General features: G+C 35.8%; 1 protein-coding gene and 1 long non-coding RNA gene across 6 annotated transcripts in view; one reads left to right on the forward strand and one right to left on the reverse strand.

The window, feature by feature from the left end:
• ARHGAP32 (Rho GTPase activating protein 32) overlaps window positions 1–24,316 on the forward strand; it is a 279,471-nt gene that overhangs the window by 137,706 nt on the left and 117,449 nt on the right. The window lies entirely within an intron of this gene.
• Window positions 91–24,316, reverse strand: part of LOC140850015 (uncharacterized) — a 58,857-nt gene continuing 34,631 nt past the window's right edge. Inside the window, exons 2-3 of the long non-coding RNA XR_012132637.1 lie at window positions 7,214–7,329; window positions 91–7,035 (exon numbers count right to left, since the gene is read on the reverse strand). This is a non-coding gene — a long non-coding RNA (uncharacterized lncRNA). The remainder of the gene's footprint in view (window positions 7,036–7,213; window positions 7,330–24,316) is intronic.

A 24,316-nucleotide genomic window follows, 5' to 3' on the forward strand; every position in this document is an offset into this window, starting at 1 on the left:
TATGAGGTTAATTATAATTTTAATTATAATTGCATTTTAGGATCAAACTATGTTACTTGAAGTTAATTCCATGTCTTTATTGTGCATACATATCCAAAAATTATGGAGAAATTCACTCTGTTTTGAAGAATAAAAAAATGCTACATAGAGGAAGTGTCATTTTACTGATGTTTTAAAGGAGAGTAGGATTACCCTGAATAAAGACTGGGACATCATGAACAAAGGCATCATGTATTCATCACACAATTAGTTATAGCAAAAAGTTAGAAATAATATAAATGTTGAAAAGTAGTGATTGGTTACTTAAACTATGGACTGTTCCTACAGGGAAGTCCTATTTAATCACTTAAAATCATGTAGAGTATTTCTGAAGTGGAAACAGTGTTCATGTTATATTAATGAATTAGTGAGTTCTAAGAGAACAAGATGGTTGTTTATGTAAAACAAAATTTTCTATATAAGCAGAAAATACTTGGAAGAACTTGTAGTTGAAAGATTATAGTTATACTTTTGGAATGAAAGCTTTGATAACAGTCCAGGAAAATGACTTTCATGTTTAAAAGAGCAAAGGGATGTGCTATTTTTTCACACATGATTTTCACAAAACAGAATTTTTCTCCCTCACTCTCAAGGACTGAGTAGTTCATAAATCACGTAGTTCACCTTTTGAGTCAGAAGAGGCACTGTGGATTCTCACTCATTCCTTTGTTTCTAACTTAATTTATATCTGATAAATAATTTCTCAGTCTGAGTATACATGCTCTGGTGGATTGGCCACACATATGCTTTAGATTGCACAGATGTTTTCGAATCCTGTTTCAGCTCATTTCTTGCAAGACCTTAGCCAAGTTATCTGACTTTCTGTTCAAATCTCAGTTCAATACCTTCAGTTGTAAAGTGGTATAAAATGGCATTGTTATGTTGGGGAGAGATGGTATAGGTGTGGTATAGAATGGGTGTGGCCAGGTGATATGTTCTTGTGCCATACTCTCTAGACCACCAAGGTGATTGTCGGTAAATCTTGGTTTTGTTTTCCTTATCTTCATACTGAAAAGAAAGTGCAGTCTTTGGGTACACTAGAATACTAGATGACAGCTAATGTTCCACCTAGCTAAGATATTGTAGATGAACTCTGAGCTGATTTAAATGAACAGGAATGTGACTAACAAGGATATAGTAACATGACACGGGAGAGGCAGTTATCATGTCATGTTCTTATTTTGTACACTTTAAAGAGCATGAATAAACTATCTTTAAAAATTAGTACAACGAATCACTCTGGTCACAGAAATAGATTGTTGGAACATCTTTATATTCCTGGAACACACTGAAATGTGTTAAATATTTTAAAAAGAAATTCCTTTTTTTACTCTATTAAAGCTTTTGTGATTTTTGTGATATTCAATTATATATTGTATTTGTCCACTAGCCTGAGTTTGGGGAACTTTGCTCCCCCACCCTCTTTTTTTAAAAATAATAGTTTGTGGAAATGGTACTTACCTGTTCTTTGAAGGTTAGTAGAATTTTCATGTGAAAACCTTTTTGGCTTGGTTCCCTTTTGAGGGCTTCATCTTTATTTACCATTTCAACTAATGACTCGTTAATTGGTCTAGTCAGGTTCTTCTGTGTCTCCTTAAGTCAATCTTTATTATTTATATTTTCTCAGAAAATTATCCATTAAATGTAGATTTTCAAATTATGGGCATAAGTTATATACAAGATATTCTTAAAATTTGGTCTTATTAAGCAACCAGCTTATGGTTTCAGTGATCAAGTTGAGAATCTCTTCCTTCCCTTTCCCTTCCCCACCCCTTTCCTTTCTTTCTTATACTATTAATTATGAAGCATACTTTTTCCACTTGTACATTTTTTAGAGTTGCTATTTTGCCATTTTTCTTGTTTCTTGAATTTAAAGTTAAGTTCTTTTTTTTTGTTCTGGACAGGAGCTATGAATAACAAACATATATATACCTACTTGCTAGTCAAAAATTAGCATAATCTTAAATCAACCTAGTCTAATATTATTCTGCATATACTTCTTATCTTTTCTTAGAAAAACAAAATTCAGTAGGTACTATTGGTATTTCATTTTGTTTTTTGCATTGTTTTTTAAGAAGTGTATTTAAGTTTGGACATTTTCCCCCTGAATAGTACTCTGAACAAGCGGCAGGTTTTATTGTATAAGTGTTACATTATGTTGTGCTTAGACTAAAGCAGTACATAAAATGCAAAAACAAGAAAAAGACAAACAACTGCTAGAAAGGGCTTTTTGTTTTAAGTAAAACCACATGTAGTTTTAAATTCTGTAAATTTATTATGGTTATTTCACTTTTCCCTGTTGTATCATCTCCACTGTTGGAAAACAAAGATTTATTCACATTTCACAAAACATTTTTTAGTAAGAAGGAAAAAATCTCTTGCAACATGCGAAGTGTAATCATTGTTTTCTGCTTTATCCATTTGCATTAATCTCTTCCTGATGTGCCTATGTAGTACTGCCATCTAGTGTGTAGGATACTGAAGTGAACATGTGTGGTTGACATTTTCTTTTATCATTTGGTTATTTGAAGCCTTGAGTTAATGCTTTTTATCCAGTGTCATATAAAGCATTATGTTAAATTAATCTGAATGCAGGAGCTCAGGTTTTGACTGAAATAAAGCATAAGAAAAGTGTGAATTCAATACCTGTTTCTTGAGCATTCTCTACTAAAGCTACTCTGCAGGGGGCTTAGAAATGTTACTGTGGCTTTCTGTCATCAGATCATTCTTGCCTTGATACTGAGAAATATGGAAAGGGGTCGTAAAGTTTAACCTGAGTGTAAAAATGCTGAAGAGTAATAATATAAAATAAAAAAACCCTGAATTTTCATTTTAAGTGAAGTAATCAGAATTATAAATAAAAAAAGTACAAGCCAGTATTTATTGAATGCTTTTTGTGAGGTAGACATTATATTGAATACGATCTGTGTGCTGTCTCGTTTGCTCTTCACAACAGTGTAAATGAGGAAAATGAGATAAAAAGAGTTTAAGAAGTTAGCCAAGATCACAGCTGGTAAGTAGCAGGGCTTGTTTGTATGTCAAGGCCAGAGAGCCATTCTGCATGTTGTTTTGTAGTTCTAGAAAAGGATAAACTGACAAAACTACTGTTTCTAACGGGAAGGAATAAACCATGGTTTTAAAATATTTTACATCTTTAATGCAGTTGAAGGTTAAAAAAAGTATGATGTATAATAGTGCAGTGTAACCTGTGTGAGCTCAATTAAATTCCTTAACTTCTCTGGTCCTCTGTTTTCCTTATTTGTAAAATAGGAATAAATATATCCACTCCAAATACATATCACAGAGTACTGTGAGATTAAGTGAATTGATAATTAAAAAACAACCAGGTTGTTTAATAAATTTTAAAGGCAGATGTTGTAAGAAACTTCGGGGAAGACAGACTATAATCTGTGCAAATAAAAAGTAATACTTTCCTGGTGATCTGAGCGTAGTGTTGTCAGGATTGAGACAGTGGACAGAGAAATCTTTGCAAACAGGGAACTTTGTAACTACAAGGAATATTGTGACAGTACCCCTCATACAAGAGACTGTATTGATAATATTTTTGGTGCTCTAATAATCAGTTTTTTTAGATGCAGTGTTCCTTTTAATACAGAAACTAACCTTATATTAAATTGTGAAATGGAGAAAGCAAGTTAGAATAACATGCCATATATAATATACTCTTTTTTAATGTAGGAACTAACCTTATATAAGATTGTGAAATTGGTAAAGTAAAAATAATAGATGCCTTTTCTGTAATTATAATTATTAAAAAATCTAGCTTCAGTGTTAGGTAGAATTAAACCTTTGGCATAACATATTGAAATTGTAATATATTTAGAAGACTTAAGGTTTAAAAGTAAAGATAAAGGAGACAGGAGAAGACACATCATTGTTTTTTTTTTGCCTCCTTTGGATAGCAACATTGAAAATATTTTGTTAACAAATTGTTAACAAGTAAGATCACACATATGGATTCCACATTTTCAGTTCAAATACTTGGTATAATATTTACCAAGTTCAGTTGACTTACTAAGTGTGGTTTCTTTTGGAAACAAACTGGGTTTTCTGCTGATTAAGAATTTGTCAAAATGTAGCTATTAAAGTTTATAGGAATATGTGCTATCAACACATACCTATCAGTGAAACTTTCAGTCATTAGTAAAATGAATTAAACCAATGAAAATGTTACTTTCCCCATCTTTTTAATACTGCTTGCAGTTTCAAGTTTAACTTACAAATATTTCCAGCTTAAAATATTTCTTACATAGAAGTACATATTATGTATGTAACCATTTGAAAAAAGAGCCATGATAATTTTTCTGTTCCCACTCCCTACCAAAGTTTCGTTTTCCTTAAACTAAAACAAATAAAAGTTTCAGCCTTACTTGTCTGCACATTCTGTCATAATATCTCCGCTTATACCAGGAAATCATTGTTGTTTGAAGAGAGGATTTGAAATGAAAAGTTAACATAGTAATTATTTTTCATTGCTGCTGTTATCCAAGTACTGTATTTTACCTGTATCTTAGATGATCCAGTCCCAGAGTTAGGTGTGTAAAATTGGTTGAATGATGAAAAAATACATCATATGTTGGATTAACATTACATGTACAGTTCACTTTCAGGAATTTGACTGAATATGCTGGCAAAAATAGTATTGTTCAGTGAAACTGAAGATTCTGAGATGTTACTGTACTTATAAGCTAAGAAGTCAACTTGCCACAGTTACAGACAGACACACACACATATACACACATACTCTTAACAGAAAAATGAAGTCTCTGGATCTGAAATCATACCTTTTATTTACTTAGAAAGTGAGTTGTGTTGGTTCCCTATGTATCAATTCTCTATAGGGTAATGCAGTGAGAACCAAAAATATCCGATGTGTACAGTGGGGTTTGCACCACAAGGAAGGAATTCTGAAATTATGAAACTTGGAGCTTACATTGATAGCTGGCACTTTGGTCCATTTGCCTTTCTGGAGATGAAAATAAGAGATGTTTGCTCTGGAATGTAAACAGATCCTCTCTCTGGAAAAGAAGGGAAGGTCTCTATTTCTTAAATACCCTGGATTGTAAACATACGGCTCTGGGGAGAGAGGAAACTTTATATCTGTCTGGTGGGCTTTGTCTTTTGGCTCCTTATACAGTCATATTTAACCCAGATACCAAAGCTGTTTGCTCAGAAAGTCCTGAACATACAGAAATGTGAAAATATTCATGAGGCATTGTTTCCTGACAAGTGTATGTTCTGCAGTGAGAATATGTGGGATGGGAAATGTGATTCTGCTGTTACGTCAGTAGTCTCATTTCTTCATGCTTTGGGCATCCCCAGCTAAGGGTGATTTTAGTGCTTAAAGATGAGCAAACCAGCTGCTTCATTTGGTACTTAAATGAGGAAACAATAATGTATTACAGTTATGTAAGGAAACACTGACTGTGAGGTTTATTAAGATGCTTGTAGATCTCTTTTTCCTAAGAAATTTGAAGTGCAATTTTGTCTATTGATTTTTTGTCTTATGTGCTGAAACTAGAACTTACTTCACTTACTACTCACTTAAGATGTAACTCTAACATAGTTATTCTGCTACTTGGCATCCTCAACTCAGTAGTTTTGAAGTTTTTTCAGTGTTGAATATTAGGATGTTGATGGTAGGGATGAGTGGACCACATAATATTGTGCAGCAGAATTTGCTTTTCATCTGTCTACATCTACTATAGGTTACAGAGTGCAGAAAACTGTTTATAAACTCCATAGGTGTGTCACAGTGAAATTGCAACCATAATGGAACTATAAAAGAAGAATAAAAGAAGGGAACTCTTTCTGTGCCCCATTTGCAATCTGTTGATTAGGCCTTGATCAGTGATATTTTTATGTGGGTGGGGTGATGTATTTTTACCGCTCTTTATGCCATTGATTTCCATTCTCTATGCAGAGAAAATATTTTTCTGAACATGTGAAAGCTTACTGAATAGAGTTGTATTTTTACAGACCCTAACAATACTAATTACAGACTAGTTTCCATGGTACTAGAAAAGTAAATTCAATATAGGAAAAATAACTCCAAAAATAGATTGGTCTCTAGAGGTATGGAACTAGGAAATTCTGTTTTCAGTTCCTTATAGACAAAGGATTAAGATGTTCAGTTGAAGGAAGTAAACATAATTTAACTCATTGTGCTCAGGTCGTAAGTGTTGACAGGCAAATGTAGCCTGATCTTTCATATTGTATACTCTTGGTACATGTGGTTCAGGTGCTGTATAAAACACACTAATGTTCAGACTTGTGTATAGGATGTCTTAAAACCCACAATTCATTCAGAATGGTTTTATTGAATATATTGTGTGTGCTAGGTATTTATGTGAGTGTCATTGATAAAGTAGTTAAGAGATTCTTTACTCAGGGGGAACAAGCAATATACCAATAAACATAGTAAGATAAGAAAAATGTGAAATGTTGTAAAAGTTCCTATAGGTATTCAAAGGTGAGAGAGGTTATTTCCTGTGGCATTCCAAAAAAGCTTATAGAAGACTGAAGGATTTTGGATGTGCGGAGACAGAAGTGACAAGCATGTAGACAAGGAATTTTTAAACCCAGTTGGTCATACATCAGTTACCAAATATGTGTGTCAGTTATCTGGTTGTCTTTCCTGATCCATGTCTCCATGGTCTGTCCCTGTGCTACTATTACACTGTATTAATTAATAGGTGACTGTTCTCTCTTATTGTTTAACACCTCAAAACTTAGTGACTTAACATGGCAACCATTTTATTGCACTTCGTGGTTCCTTGGGCTCACTCCAGTGGGGGTCCTCTTGGCCTTGCATGGGTTCTCTCATGCAGTTGCAATCATGTGGTGGAGCGGCTGGGGCTGGATTTCTAGTGCTTCAGTGACTCCTCCTCCATGGGGCCTTTCTCTCCATATGGTGCTTCATGCATTAGGGCTCTTCCTCTTTCTCCAGGAGCATACTGTGGGTGGGTTAGGGCTCTGAGAGTAAGAACATGGAAGCTGTTAGACCTTTTAATAACTGGTCTTACGAATCCCAGAACATGGCATTTTGCACAATTGATTGGTTCAGACACACACAAGCATAGCATAAATTCAGAAGGAGGTGAAGAGAGCTCTACTTCTTGATAAGGTGAATAGCATGTAAACTTAATTGTACCTTCACAGCAAGTGTTGATGTCTGGTAGGATAAGCCTCCTGACTTCATCAAAATTATCTTGGTTATTTTTGCCCATTGTTTTTCCATATATGCTTTAGGTTCTCCTTGAAAAAATCCTATAAAGAAAAAAAATCAACTACTGTAATTTTGACAAAAATTACATTTAATGTATTGGTTAATTGAGATATAATTACTTTGTTTAGCATAATGTATTTTAAAAATCTGTTTGGACTTATTATGTATTTTCTTTTATATCTTTCAGTAATGCTTTGTAATTTCCTCTGATAATCTGTGTGTTTTGTTTGGTTTGTTTTGGTACCTTATAGTTTTTATTGCTAATATGAATGGGATAGTTTTCAGTTTCCTTTTGTAACTGTTGATTATTACAATGTTTCAATTGATTATTTAAATACTATTGATTTTTTCACCTTTAAAAAATATACCTTTAAAACATTGAGATATAATTCATATACATTGTAATTCACCATTCACTGTTTTTTAGTAAATTCAGTGTGTGCAACCATTGCCAAAGTCTAGTTTTAGAACATTTTCATCACTTCAAAAAGAAACCCTGTACTCATTATCATTCATTCCCATTTCCTCCTAAATCTGTGTAACCTCCCCCACTCCCTCCCCCGAGCCCTGGTAACCACTAATCTTTCTGTCTGTATGGGTTTCCTGATTCTGGACAATTCATATAACTGGAATTGAACAATATGTGATTTTTTTTTAGTGAATTTTTTCAGTGAGCGTAAGTTTTAAGGTTCATCTAAGCTATAATATGCATGGGCATTTCATTGTTTTTCTCATTAAATGATGTTCTATCGTGGCTATAAACCATATTTTTTACCTTTAAAATTTTATATTTCAATTTAATACTTCTGAGAGACATATGCTTTTGGGAAGATGGAGTAAACAGTGGGGAATTTCTTGATTTTTTATTTATTTTTTTATTTTGGTATCATTAATATATAATTACATGAGCAACATTGTGGTTACTTGATTCCCCCCATTATCAAGTTCCCACCACATACCCCATTACAGTCACTGTCCATCAGCATAGTAAGATGCTATAGAATCACTACTTGTCTTCTCTGTGCTATGCTGCATTCCCCGTGACCACCCCTGCTACATTAGAATTTCTTGATTTTTTTATTTTTTTAGCCATTTCAACCATTTTACATGTACAATTCAGTGGAATTAAGTACATTCACATAGTTTTAAAACTACTATCCATTTCCAAAAGTTTTCATTAACACAAACTGAGGAATACAAGGATGGTTCAACATATGAAAATCAGTCAGTGTAGTATACTACATTAACTAAATGCATGAAAAAACCCCACATGATGATCTCTGTTGATGCAGATAAAGCATTTGACAAATTTAGCACCCGTTTGTGATAAAACACTGAACAACTAGTAACAGAAGGAAATTCCCTCAACAGAATAAAGACCAAATAAAAAATACCCACTAAATAATATCATATCAATGGTGAAAACTGAAAGCCTTTCTCCTAACATTAGAGAGAAGGTAAGCATATAGTAGTTCGGTTTTTAATTTGGGGGGAACCTCCATACATTTTTTCCATAATGACTGTACCAATTTACATTCCCACAATTAGTGTGCAAGTGTTCCCTTTTCTTCACATTCTCATCATCTTTTATCTTTTGATTTTTTGATGATAATCATCCTAAGAGATGTGAACTAGTATCTCATTGTGGTTTTGATTTTCATTTCTCTGATGATTAGAGATATTGACCATCTTTGTACATATACCCATTTGTATGTCTCCTTTGAAAAATTTTTTATTTAGGACCATTGCCAATTTTTAAATTGTATTCTTTTGAGTTTTTTTTGTTACTGAGTTTTTTTTTTCTTTTGAGAGGGCATCTCTCATATTTATTGATCAAATGGTTGTTAACAACAATAAAATTCTGTATAGGGGACTCAATGCTCAATGTACAATCATTAATCCACCCCAAGCCTAATTCTCATCAGTCTCCAATCTTCTGAAGCATAACAAACAAGTTCTTACATGGTGAACAAGTTCTTACATAGTGAATAAGTTCTTACATGGTGAACAGTACAAGGGCAGTCATCACAGAAACTTTCAGTTTTGATCACACATTATGAACTATAAACAATCAGGTCAAGTATGAATATTCGTTTGATTTTTATACTTGATTTATATGTGAATCCCACATTTCTCCCTTAATATTATTATTTTTTTTTAAAAAAAAATAAAATGCTGAAGTGGTAGGTAGATGCAAGATAAAGGTAGAAAACATAGTTTAGTGCTGTAAGAGAGCAAATTTAGATGATCAGGTGTGTGCCTGTATACTAAGTATTAATCCAAGCTAGACAAGGGCAATAAAACATCCACGGATGCAGAAGATTTCTCTCAAAACAGGGGGGTTGAGGTTCTAAGCCTCACTTCTGTTGATCCCCAATTTCTCACCTGATGGCCCCCTGCGACTGTGCCTGTCTTAGGTTGTTCCTCCCTTGAGGAATCTTACCCGTCTCTGGCTAACCAGTCATCTTCTGGGGCCATACAGGGAAATGTAAAGTTGGTAAGTGAGACAGAGGCAATATTGTTTGAAAAGGTTAACTTTTTACTTCTTTGTAGATTTATGCCCTGTGGCTTTTATGCCCAGTATTTGTCTTGAGGTATCTTTACCACTTGTAAGAATTATGATACTTGGTAAATTTGATATGAGGCACGAATTCTATTTAAGGGTTGTAATTAGGAAGGAAGAAGAAAAGCTATAGGAGTAGCAGATGGAAGATAACATGGGAAGATTGATTATTTCTTTGACATATCTTCTTGTAGAGTAACTTAAGCATGTATAGGTTTTAAACTACTAATTAAATTGTGCACACACATTAACATAATAGGAATACAGTTACATAACCAAAGCAGACCTATAATTACCAGCCATCTCCAGTGAAACCAAGAAAACCAGTTAGGCACCCTAGGCATTTGTGAAAACTTATCTATGATATGGTGGATATTGTCTAACTGAACTTGAACAGTCTGAGAGAAATCAGGCAAATTAAAACAACCCATTCCTGGGGACTGTTCACATCCCATATGTTCTTTTAACAGTAGATAGTCTGTAGTTGTAAGATTTTGGGGCGCTACAACTTGCACTTCTCCTAATTCTTGGTTGAGTTCCAACAATATAGATCCAGTCAAATTTTTTGTTTTACTGTGTGCACAGGCCAGCTTAGATATCTCCTTCTTCATTCCAATGGCAAGTCCAGGAACTGGTGGGATGAATGCAGCTACAACTGCAGCATTGCCTGGATCTTTGTTGAGGTTTTTTTGATGATCATCTTCTGGTATGACTCTTCCAGAGAGTGCTGATGTTGGAAGTTCTTCTTCATATCGTATCTTAGTTCATTTTCTGGGTAGCCAAATTAGGCTTTGATCCTCTGTATAAACACAAACAGACCCTTTGCCCACACTTTGATATGCCCTTTATACCATTGTGTAGAACTCATTGGAGGTCACCACACAGGAACTGCTTTTTTTTTAATTTTTTTATTTTTTTAAGAGAAAGGAATATTATCAGAAAAATGTACCTCCATAGCTGATTATCTGACACCCTTTAAGTAATCAATATTAAGGATATTTAAAACATGCATTAATCGTTGATTTACAGTTAGTTTTATCCTATCAGGGAGTTATCCCCCTTTTCTTTCTTTCTTTTTTTTATCATTAATCTACACTTACATGACGAATATTATGTTTACTAGGCTCTCCCCTATAAACCACTTTACAGTCACTGTCCATCAGCATAGCAAAATGTATAATCACTACTTGTCTTCTCTGTGTTGTATAGCCCTCCCCGTTCTCCCTCCCCCCCATGCATGCTAATCTTACTATCCCTCTTCTTCTCCCCCCCCTTATCCCTCCCTACCCACCCATCCTCCCCTGTCCCTTTCCCTTTGGTACCTGTTAGTCCATTCTTGGGTTCTGTGATTCGCTGCTGTTTTGTTTCTTCAGTTTTTCCTTTGTTCTTATACTCCACAGATGAGTGAAATCATTTGGTATTTCTCTTTCTCCGCTTGGCTTATTTCACTGAGCATAATACCCTCCAGCTCCATTCAAGTTGCTGCAAATGGTAGGATTTGCCCTCTTGTTATGGCTGAGTAGTATTCCATTGTGCATATGTACCAGATCTTCTTTATCCATTCATCTACCGATGGACATTTAGGTTGCTTCCAATTCTTGCCTTTTGTAAATAGTGCTGTGATAAACATGGGGGTGCATCTGTCTTTCTCAAACTTGATTGCTGTGTTCTTAGGGTAAATTCCTAGGAGTGGAATTCCTGGGTCAAATGGTAAGTCTGTTTTGAGCATTTTGATGAACCTCCATACTGCTTTCCACAATGGTTGAACTAATTTACATTCCCACCAGCAGTGTAGGAGGGTTCCCCTTTCTCCACAGCCTTGCCAAAATTTGTTGTTGTTGTTTTTTGGATGGCAGCCATCCTTACTGGTGTGAGGTGATACCTCAATGTAGTTTTAATTTGCATTTCTCTGATAATTAGCAATGTGGAGCATCTTTTCATGTGTCTGTTGGCCATTTGTCTTTCTTTTTTGGAGAACTGTCTGTTCAGTTCCTCTGCCCATTTTTTAATTAGCTTATTTGTTTTTAGTTGGTTGAGGCATGTGAGCTCTTTATATATATTTTGGACGTCAAGCCTTTATCAGATCTGTCATTTACAAATATATTCTCCCATACTGTAGGGTTCCTTTTTGTTCTATTGATGGTGTCTTTTGCTGTACAGAAGCTTTTCAGCTTAATATAGTCCCACTTGTTCATTTTTGCTGTTGTTTTCCTTGCCCAGGGAGATATGTTCAAGAAGAGGTCACTCATGTTTATGTCTAAAAGGTTTTTGCCTATGTTTTTTCCTAAGAGTTTTATGGTTTCATGACTTACATTCAGGTCTTTGATCCATTTTGAATTTACTTTTGTGTATAGGGTTAGACATTGGTCCAGTTTCATTCTCCTACATGTAGCTGTCCACTTTTGCCAGCACCATCTGTTGAAGAGACTGTCATTTCGCCATTGTATGTCCATGGCTCCTTTATCAAATATTAATTGACCATATATTTTGGGTTAATGTCTGGAGTCTCTAATCTGTTCCACTGGTCTGTGGCTCTGTTCTTGTGCCAGTACCAAATTGTCTTGATTACTATGGCTTTGTAGTAGAACTTGAAGTTGGGGAGTGAGATTCCCCCTACTTTATTCTTCTTTCTCAGAATTGCTTTGGCTATTCGGGGTCTTTGGTGTTTCCATATGAATTTTTGCATTAATTGTTCCAGTTCATTGAAGAATGTTGCTGGTAATTTGATAGGGATTGTATCAAATCTGTATATTGCTTTGGGCTCGATGGCCATTTTGACGATATTAATTCTTCCTAGCCACGAGCATGGGATGAGTTTCCATTTATTAGTGTCCCCTTTAATTTCTCTTAAGAGTGACTTGTAGTTTTCAGGGTATATGTCTTTCACTTACTTGGTTAGGTTTATTCCTAGGTATTTTATTCTTTTGGATGCAATTGTGAATGGAATGTTTTTCCTGATTTCTCTTTCTATTGGTTCATTGTTAGTATATAGGAAAGCTACAGATTTCTGTGTGTTAATTTTGTATCCTGCAACTTTGCTGTATTCCAATATCAGTTCTAGTAGTTTTGGAGTGGAGTCTTTAGGGTTTTTTATGTACAGTATCATATCATCTGCAAATAGTGACAGTTTAACTTCTTCTTTACCAATCTGGATTCCTTGTATTTCTTTGTTTTGTCTGATTGCCATGGCTAGGACCTCCAGTACTATGTTAAATAACAGTGGGGAGAGTGGGCATGCCTGTCTAGTTCCCGATCTCAGAGGAAAAGCTTTCAGCTTCTCGCTGTTCAGTATAATGTTGGCTGTGGGTTTATCATATATGACCTTTATTATGTTGAGGTACTTGCCCTCTATTCCCATTTTGCTGAGAGTTTTTATCATGAATGGATGTTGAATTTTGTCAAATGCTTTTTCAGCATCTATGGAGATGATCATGTGGTTTTTGTCTTTCTTTTTGTTGATGTGGTGGATGATGTTGATGGATTTTCGAATGTTGTACCATCCTTGCATCCCTGGGATGAATCCCACTTGGTCATGGTGTATGATCCTTTTGATATACTGTTGAATTCTGTTTGCTAATATTTTATTGAGTATTTTTGCATCTACATTCATCAGGGATATTGGTCTGTAATTTTCTTTTTTGGTGGGGTCTTTGCCTGGTTTTGGTATTAGGGTGATGTTGGCTTCATAGAATGAGTTTGGGAGTATTCCCTCCTCTTCTATTTTTTGGAAAACTTTAAGGAGAATGGGTATTATGTCTTCTCTGAGTGTCTGATAAAATTCCGAGGTAAATCCGTCCGGCTCGGGGGTTTTGTTCTTGGGTAGTTTTTTGATTACTGTTTCAATTTCTTTGCTCATAATTGGTTTTTTTAACTTTTGTGTTTCTTCCTTGGTCAGTCTTGGAAGGTTGTATTTTTCTAGGAAGTTGTCCATTTCTTTGAGGTTTTCCAGCTTGTTGGCATTATAGGTTTTCATAGTAGTCTTTAATAATTCTTTGTATTTCTGTGGAGTCTGTCGTGATTTTTCCTTTCTCATTTCTGATTCTGTTGATTTTTGTTGATTCTCTTTTTCTCTTAATAAGTTTGGCTAGAGGCTTATCTATTTTGTTTATTTTCTCAAAGAAACCAGCTCTTGGTTTCGTTGATTTTTTCTATTGTTTTATTCTTCTCAATTTTGTTTATTTCTTCTCTGATCTTTATTATGTTCCTCCTTCTGTTGACTTTAGAGGAACAGAGAACTTTAGGAAAAGAAGAACTTTAGTTCTTCTTTTTCCAGTTTCAATAATTGTGATGTTAGACTATTCATTTGGTATTGTTCTTCCTTCTTCAAGTGTGCCAGGTTCGCTATATACTTTCCTCTTAAGACTACTTTCGCTGCATCCCACAGAAGTTGGGGCTTTGTGTTGTTTTTGTCATTTGTTTCTATATATTCCTTGATCTCTATTTTGATTTGTTCTTTGATCCATTGATTATTTAGAAGCATGTTGTTAAGCCTTCATGTGTTTCTGAGCCTTTTCGTTTTCTTTGTAGAATTTTCTAGTTTTATATGTTTGTGGTCTGAAAAATTGGTTGGTAGAATTTCAATATTTTGGAATTTACTGAGGCTCTATTTGTGGGCTAGTAAATGGTCTATTCTGGAGAATGTTCCATGTGCACTTGAGAAGAATGTATATCCTGTTGCTTTTGGATGTAGAGTTCTATAGATGTCTATTGGGTCCATCTGTTCTAGGGTGTTGTTCAGTGCCTCTGTGTCCTTACTTATTTTCTGCCCGGTGGATCTATCCTTTGGGGTGAGTGGTATGTTGAAGTCTCCTACAATGAATGCATTGCAGTCTATTTCCCCCTTTAGTTCTGTTAGTATTTGTTTCACATATGCTGGTGCTCCTGTGTTGGGTGCATATATATTTAGAATGGTTATATCCTCTTGTTGAACTGAGCCCTTTATCATTATGTAGTCCTTCTTTATCTCTGGTTACTTTCTTTCTTTTGAAGTCTATTTTGTCTGATATTAGTACTGCAACCCCTGCTTTCTTCTCACTGTTGTTTGCCTGAAATAAGTTTTTCCATCCCTTGACTTTTAGTGTACATGTCTTTGGTTTGAGGTGAGTTTCTTGTAAGCAGCATATAGATGGGTCTTGCTTTTTTATCAATTCTATTACTCTGTGTCCTTTGATTGGTGCATTAAGTCCATTTATATTTAGGGTGACTATTGAGAGATATGTACTTACTGCCATTGCAGGCTTTAAATTCGTGGTTACCAAAGGTTCAAGGTTAGCCTCTTTAGTATGTTACTGCCTAACTTAGCTCGCTTATTGAGCTGTTATATAGACTGTCTGGAGATTCTTTTCTTCTCTCCCTTCTTATTCCTCCTCCTCCTTTCTTCATATGTTGGGTGTTTTGTTCTGTGCTCTTTTTTAGGAGTGCTCCCATCTAGAGCAGTCCCTGTAAGATGCCCTATAGAGGTGGTTTGTGGGAAGCAAATTCCCTCAGCTTTTGCCTGTCTGGGAATTCTTTAATCCCGCCATCATATTTAAATGATAGTCGTGCTGGATACAGTATCCTTGGTTCAAGGCCCTTCTGTTTCATTGCATTAAGTATATCATGCCATTCTCTTCTGGCCTGTAGGGTTTCTGTCGAGAAGTCTGATGATAGCCTGATGGGTTTTCCTTTATAGGTGACCTTTTTCTCTCTAGCTGCCTTTAAAACTCTTTCCTTGTCCTTGATCCTTGCTATTTTAATTATTATGTGTCTTGGTGTTGTTCTCCTTGGATCCTTTCTGTTGGGGTTTCTGTGTATTTCCGTGGTCTGTTCGATTATTTCCTCCCCCAGTTTGGGGAAGTTTTCAGCAATTATTTCTTCAAAGACACTTTCTATCCCTTTTCCTCTCTCTTCTTCTTCTGATACCCCTATAATATGGATATTGTTCCTTTTGAATTGGTCACATAGTTCTTTTAGTGTTGTTTCATTCCTGGAGATCCTTTTATCTCTCTCTATATCAGCTTCTATACGTTCCTGTTCTCTGGCTTCTATTCCTTCAATGGCCTCTTGCATCTTATCCATTCTGCTTATAAATCCTTCCAGGTTTTGTTTCACTTCTGTAATCTCCTTCCTGGCATCTGTGATCTCCCTCCAGACTTTATCCCATTGCTCTTGCATTTTTCTCTGCATCTCTGTCAGCATGTTCATGATTTTTATTTTGAATTCTTTATCAGGAAGACTGGTTAGGTCTGTCTCCTTCTCAGGTGTTGACTCTGTGATCTTTGTCTGCCTGTAGTTTTGCCTTTTCATGGTGATAGAGAGAGTTTGCAGAGCTGGTACAAGTGACCGCTGGAAGAGCTTTCCTTCTTGTTGTTTTGTGGCCTTCCTCTCCTGGGAGAACAGGGACCTCTAGTGGTTTGTGCTGGGAAGCTGCGCGCAGACAAGGCTTCTGCTTCCTGCCTGGCTGCCTTGGAGTTTATCTCCGCTGTTGCTGTGGCCGTGGCCTGGCTGGGGCATCTGCTCCAAAATGGTGGAGCCCCGTTGGAGGGGGAGCGGCTGGGAGGCTATTTATCTCTGTAAGGGGCCTCTGTACTCCCTGCTGCCCAGGGGGTAGAGTGCCCAGAGATCCCCAGATTCCCTGCCTCTGGACTAAGTGTCCTACCCTGACCCTTGAAGACTTCCAAAAACAACAACAAAGAAAAATTAAATTAATAATTAAAAAAAAACAAAAACAAAAGAAAAATGCACAATTTTCTTTGTCCTCAGGCACCAGCTCATTGATCTTGCTGCCCTGTTCCCTTGTATTGGGGTCCCTATCCCTTTAAGAGTTCCAAAAAGCACTTGCCAAAAAAAAAAGAGGAAAAAAATAAAATGGCCACCCCCGTTTCTTTGTTCTCCGGCATTGTCCTCAGGCACCCACTCACTGGTCCTGCTGCCCTGTTTCCCTGGTATCCAGGACCCCACGCATGCACTGTGTCTGCGCTCTGGTCTGGATGGCTGGGGCTGGGTGTTCAGCAGTCCTGGGCTCCCTCCCACTCCCCACTCCGGCTCCTCTCCTCCCACCGGGAGCTGGGGGGAGGGGCGCTCGGGCCCCACGGGGCTCGGGCTTGTATCTTACCCCCTTCACGAGGTGCTGGGCTCTCGCAGGTGTGGATGTGGTCTGGATGTTTTCCTGTGTCCTCTGGTCTCTATTTTAGGAAGATTTGTCTTTGTTATATTTTCATAGATATATGTGGTTTTGGGAGGAGATTTCTGCTGCTCTACTCACGCCACCATCTTGGCTCCGCCTCTTTGTTACTGTTTTTTATGAGTTCCTTATATGTTTTTGGATAATAACCTCATATCAGATATATGGTTTGCATGTTTTCTCCCATTCTGTGGGTTGCTTTTCATTATGCTGATTTTTTCCTTTGCTGTGCAGAAACATTTCAGTTTGGTGTAGTTGTAAGTGTTTATTTTTCGTTTTATTGTCTGTGCTTTTGGTGTTAAATCCAAAACATCATAACCGAGATCAAAATCAAGGATCTTTTTCTCTGTATTTTCTTCTAGGATATTTCTTTTATGGTTTCAAGACTTACATTTGAAGCCCTTAATCCATTTTGAATTGGTTTTTGTGGATAGGTTCTAATTTTATTCCTTTGTGTATGGGCATCCCATTTTCTCACCATTTATTTAAGAGACCATACTTTCTCCATCATGTATTCTTGGTGTCTTCGCTGAAAATAGTTCACCATACATATTCAGGGATCTATTTCTGGCTCTCAATTCAGTTCCATTGGTCTATTGGTGATTCAGTTCCAGAGGGTGTTTTTATACCAATACCATATTCTTTTGGTTACCATAGCTTTGCAATACAATTTAAAATCAAGAAGTGTGATGCTTCTAGCTTTGATGTTGTCACTCAAAATTGCTTTAGAAATTCTGGGTCTTTTGTGGTTGCATGGAAATTTTGGGAATTTTTTCTACTTCTATGAAAAATACCTTTGGGATATTGATAGGAATTGCACTGAATCTGTGTATTACTTTGGGTGGAATGAACATTTTAACACTTTTAATTCTTTACATTTATTTATGTTGAATCATTCTTACATCCCAGGGATGAATCCTTCTTGATTATAGTTTATTACCCTTTTAGTGTGCTGTTGCATTTGGTTTGTTGGTATTTTGTTGATAAATTTTACATGTCTGTTCATCAGGGATATTGGCTTAGAACTTCCTTTTCTTGTGGTGTCCTCTGGTTTTGGTATCAGGGTAATGGTACCTTCATAAAATGAGTTTGGGAATATTCCCTTTTCATATTTATGCATCAGTTTGAGAAGGATTGGTATTAAGTCTTCTTTAAATGTTTGGCAAAATTCACTACTGAAGCCATTAGGTTTGGGCCATTGCTTTTTTGGGAGGGTTTGATTACTGATTCATTCTCCTTACTTATTATTGGTCTATTTGGAGATTCTATTTATTCATGATTCAGTGTTATTTCTAATACTATGTTTCTAAGAATTTATGTTTGTCTTCTAGGTTATCAGTTTGTTGAAATATATTGTTGTAATAGTCTCTTGTGAACTTTGCAATTCTGTGGTACCAGTTGTAAGTTTATTTAAAGTTTATTTGAGTCTCTTTTTCCTAGTCTAGCTAAAGATTTGTCAATTTTGTTTATCTTTTCAAAAAACCAACTTTTAGATTTATTGATCTTTTCTGTTGTTTTTCTTGATCTATTTAATTTATTTCTGCTCTTATCTTTTTTTTTTAATATTTGGCTTAACTTCAACTAACTTTTCTAATTCCTTGAGGTGCTAAGGTAGGTTGGAGATTTTTTTTTCTTAATAAAGGCATTTGTCATCCTAAACCTCTCTCTTAGAACTGCTTTTGCTGTGTGTTTTGTTTCCATTTTTTTTTCAGGATTTAAAAAATTTCATTTTTGATTTTTTTCTCGGCCTAATGGTTTTCAGGAATATTGTTTACTTCTACAATACATGTGAATTTTCCAGTTTTCTTGCTGTTATTAATTTTTGGTTTCATACTGTACTTGGAACAGATACTTGGTATAATTTCAGTCTTTTGTGTTTTGTGATAGAACATGATCTGTTGTGGAGAATGTTTCGTGTGCGTTTGAGAATAATGTGTATTCTTCTGTTATTGGATGGAATGTTCTGTATGTCTTTTAGGTCTTTTTTGGCCCAAGTATAGTTTATGTCCAATGTTTCTGTATTGATTTTCTGTCTGGATGGTCTGTCTTTATGTTGAGAGTGGGAAGTCCTTCACTATTATTTTATTGTTCTTTGTTTCTCCTGTCATTTGTATTAATATTTACTTATATATATATATATATATATATATATATATATATATATATATAGGTGTTTCAATGGTAAGTGCATAAATATTTACAATTATTACATATCTTCTTGATGAATTGACTCAAGTTTTTATGTAATGGCCTTTGTCTATTGTGACACTTTGGAACTTAATGGTTCTCTAAAATATAGTCACCCATTATACTTTTGGTTTCCATTTGCAAGGAATATCTTTCCCTACCTGTTATTCCTACTCCTCTGAGACCAAATGCAATGGTGTGTTCTTTTCCTACATAATATATATTATACATGGCAGTAATAGTAGTACAAGTCCATTCAGGTTCCCAGGCCCGATTCCAATGTGTATAAGTATGTGGGAAGGGATCTTCTCACACATACTAACACCAAGCGATTCTAGAACATCAGCAGGGTGTTGGAGAATTCAACTCAATTCTGATGCTATCTGTCTGGAGACAGCACCAGATTTGCCAGGTTAAGGGTTCTGTCCTATAAGACTGCCCTCTACCTCCCACTCAGATGCTGTTTGCAAGCCCAAGGCAGTTACCTGTGCATCTGACCTACTGGCTACAGATTGGAGGCTCCAAAGACCTCCCCTTTAGGTTCAATTAATTGCTAGAGTGACTCACAGAACTCTGGAAATCACTTTATTTACCAGTTCAATAAAGGATACAAGTTAACAGCCAGATGAAGAGATACATAGGGCAGTGTCCCAAATAAAGGAGCTTCTATCCTCATGGAGCCTGGGGCCTGGCTTGGTGGCACATAGAGGCATTCTGGTTCCCCAAGTGTAGAAGCTCTCCAACCAAGAAGCAGGATCCAGCCAAGCAGAGCAGAGAGCAAAGAGAGTGATGAGCTCTTCTCATGGGTTTTTGTGAGGGCTTCATTGTATTGTCATGATTGACTAAGTTATTGGCCATTGGTTGATTCAGCTCCTTCCAAAAGTCTCTCATTAACATAACAAAACACGCATTTCACCTTTAAGACCACAGTATTTTCAGGAACTTTGGATGAAGACCAAATATAACTGGGAAATATTTATTTGGTCATATATGAATGACCAAATATGTATTTCTTATGACCCATTATAGTATTGACTACCCTTTCACTTTTAGCTTATGTATCCCTTCACTTTCAGTCCTTAAAGTGAATCTTTTAGGTAGCTTATAGTTGAACCTTGTTTTTTATCCATTCTCTATTTTTACTGGAAAATTTAACACAATTATACTTAAAACAATTATTGATAGTTCAGGACTTACTATACCAATTGTTTTCTGTTTGATTTGTTGTTCTTTTGTTACTTTGTTTCTCTTCTTGGTGTCTTGGTACTTTGGTAATTATTTTGGCATTATGTTTTGATTAGTTTTTCTCTTTTGTATGATTACTACAGTTTTTCCTTTGTGATTACTCTGAGGTTTACATAAAACATTTTATAACGCTTATTTTAAACTTAACAAGTTGTATTGCATAGAAAAACTATACTTCTTTTCTGCTGCTCACATTTTAGGTTATTGATGTTGCTACTTAAATCTTTTTAAATTAACTATCCACTTAAAATTATTGTAGCTATAGTTATTTTTAATATGTTTGTCTTTCAACTTTAGTATAAAAGTCACTAAAGTTTAAAGTGACTTATATACCACTATTACAATATTAGAGATTTATGAATTTGATTACATTTTTACCTTTACTGGTGAGTTCTATATATTTATGTTTTTATGATGTTAATTAGTACCTTTCCATTTTATCTTGAAGACCTTGCTGCAGAATTTCTTATAATGCAGGTATAGTGGTGAACTCCCTTAGCTTTTATTTGGGAAAATCTTTAACTGTCATTTCTGATGGGCAAGTTTCCAAGTATAGTATTCTTTCTTGTTTGTCATTTTTCTCCTGGCCTGCAAAAGTTCTGCTGAAAAGTCTGCTCATAGCCTTATGGGGGTTCCCTTCTATATAAAGATTCTCTTTTCTCATGTTGCTTTCAAAATTCTTTCTGTTTCATTTTTAACAATTTGATTATAGTGGATCATTGTAAAGTCCTCTTTGGATTTAATATTTGGGGACACTTGAGCTTCACATACCTGGATATTTGTTTCTCTTCTCAAATTTGATAAGTGTTAATTACCCCAGTGTTCCCTGTGAGGTGAGACATAAGTGGGCTTCCTAAGTTTTACCTCCAAATGCTGAGAAAACTAGGTGTCTCTCTTGGGCTCTTTCTTCACAGCTGGAGAAGCCATAGTCCTAGGGAGTTGTGGTGCCATGCTGCCCTGGAAAAGGAGCAACACAGTCATAGTGAAATCAATCCTCTTATTCTCTTGATGAAACATCTCCCAACTTTTGTGGTCCAAGTGTTTATTTTGGCCTCACCACCTGGGTTCTATTATTTTCACAAAGGCATCTTGTTTGTGTATAGTTGATAAAACCTATTTTTGTGAGGTGGTCTAGAGTCTGGTTTCTCTTATTTTTCTATCTTCCTTGTATCACTCTTTAAATAATTTATGTCTTTCTGTTTTCTTCTGGAATTACCATAATGCATGTTTTTGTTTTGTTGGTATCCTACAGGTTCCTTAGGCATTTCTCATTTTTTAAAAATTCTTTTTCCTTTCTGTTCTTTAGAGTGTATACAGGTATCCCCCACTTTCTGAAAATTTGCATTACACCAGTTTGCTTTCATAAAAGACCTACATTAGTACTTGTTTTCATTAAGCAAAAGAAATCCAAACAGATTTTAGCTTTTTTGAAAATGCCATTACTGTACTGATGTAGGTCTTTCATAAATGCAAAGTCACATAATGGGAACTTTCAGAAAGCAGGTGATACCTTCACTTTATGCCTTTCTGCCTTACAAAAGTTTTCATAGGAATGTTATACTTTTGGGTGTTGTATTATCCTTTCTTAAATTAAGGTATTATTGATATACACGCTTCTGAAGGTTTCACAAGAAAAACAATGTGATTATTACATTCACCCTTATTATTGAGTCCCCCCCATTCCCCATTGCCGTCACTGTCCATCAGTGTAGTAAGATGCCACAGACTACCTATTTGTCTTCTCGGAGCTACATTGTTTTCCCCGTGCCCCACACACACCATGTGCACTAATCGTGATACACCACAATCCTGTTCTCCCTCCCTCCCCACCCGCCCTCTCCTCCCCCTCCCTTTGTTAACTACTTGTCCCTTCTTGGAGTCTGTGAGTCTGTTGCTATTTTGTTCCTTCAGTTTTGTTTCATTGTTATACTCTACAAATGAGGGAAATTTGGTATTTGTCTTTCTCTGCCTTATTTCTCTGACTTATTTCACTGAGCATAATACCCTCTAGCTCCAACCATGTTGTTTCCAAATGGTAGAATTTGTTTGTTTCTTGTGGCTGAATAGTATTCCTTTGTGTATATATACCACATCTTTTTTATCCATTCACCTACTGATGAACACTTAGGTTGCTTCCGTATCTTGGCTATTGTAAATAGTGCTGTGATAAACATAAGGGTGCATATGTCTTTTTGAATCTGAGAAGTTGTTTTCTTTGGGTAAATTCCTAGAAGTGGAATTCCCTGGTCAAATGGTATTTCTATTTTTAGTTTTTTGAGGTACCTCTGTATTGTTTTCCACAATGGTTAAACTAGTTTACATTCCCACCAGCAGTGTAGGAGGGTTCCCCTTTCTCCGCATCTTCACCAGCATTTGTTGTTGCTAGTCTTTTCTATGTTGGCCATCCTAACTGGTGTAAGGCGATATCCCATTGTGGTTTTAATTTGCATTTCCCTGATAATTAGCAATGTGAATCATCTTTTCATGTGCCTGTTAGCCATCTGAATAATTCTTTGGAGAAGTGTCTGTTCAGATCCACTGTCCATTTTTTAATAGGGTTATTTGCTTTTTGGGTGTTGAGGCATGTGAGTTGTTTTTATATTTTGGATGTTAACCCCTTGTCAGATATATCATTTACAAATATATTCTCCCATACTGTAGGATGCCTTTTTGTTCTGCTGATAGTGTTCTTTGCTGCACAGAAGCTTTTTAGCATGATGTAGTCCCATTTGTTCATTTTTAATTTTGTTTCCCTTGCCCAAGGAGATGCGTTCAGGAAAAAGTTGCTTGTGTTTATATTCGAGAGATTTTTGCCAATGTTTTCTTCTAAGAGTTTTATGGTTTCATGACTTACATTCAGTTACTTGATCCATTTTGAGTTTACTTTTGTATATAGAGTTAGACAGTAATGCAGTTTCATTCTCTTGTGTGTAGCTGTCCAGTTTTGTCAACACCAGTTGCTGAAGAGGCTGTCATTTCCCCATTGTATATCCATGGCTGCTTGGGTTTATATCTGAGCTCTCTGTTCCATTGGTCAATGAGTCTGTTCTTGTGCCAGTACCAAATTGTCTTGATTACTGTGGCTTTGTAGTAGGTCTTGAAATCAGAAAGTATTATTCCCCCCCCCCCCCAACTTTACTCTTCCTTCTAAGGATTGCTTTGGCTATTCGGAGTCTTTTGTGGTTCCATATGAAGTTTAGAACTATTTGCTCTAATTCATTGAAGAATGGTGTTGGTATTTTGCTAGGGATTGCATTGAATATGTACATTGCTTTAGGCAGGATGGCCATTTTGACAATATTAATTCTTCCTATCAATGAGCACAGGAAGTGTTTTCATTTATTGTTGTCTCCTTTAATTTCTCTTATGAGTGTCTTGTAGTTTTCAGGGTATAGGTCTTTTACTTCCTTGGTTAGGTTTATTCCTAGGTATATTATTCTTTTTGATGCAATTGGGAATGGAATTGTTTTCCTGATTTCTCTTTCTTCTAGTTCGTCATTAATGTATAGGAATGCAACAGGTTTCTGTGTATTAATTTTGTATCCTGAAACTGCTGAATTCAGATATTAGATCTAGTAGTTTTGGAGTGGATTCTTTAGGGTTTTTTATGTACAATATCATGTCATTTGCAAATAGGACAGTTTAACTTCTTCTTTGCCAATCTGGATGCCTTTTATTTCTTTGTGTTGTCTGATTGCCATGGCTACGACCTCCAGAACTATGTTGAATAAAAGTGGGGAGAGTGGGCATCCTTGTCTTGTTCCCGATCTTAAAGGAAAAGCGTTCAGCTTCCTGCTCTTAAGTATGATGTTGTCTGTGGATGTGTCATACATGGCCTTTATTATGTTGAGGTACTTGCCCTCTAGACTCA

This window comes from Manis javanica, chromosome 6 (assembly GCF_040802235.1).
Source record: "Manis javanica isolate MJ-LG chromosome 6, MJ_LKY, whole genome shotgun sequence".
Taxonomy (NCBI): domain Eukaryota; kingdom Metazoa; phylum Chordata; class Mammalia; order Pholidota; family Manidae; genus Manis; species Manis javanica.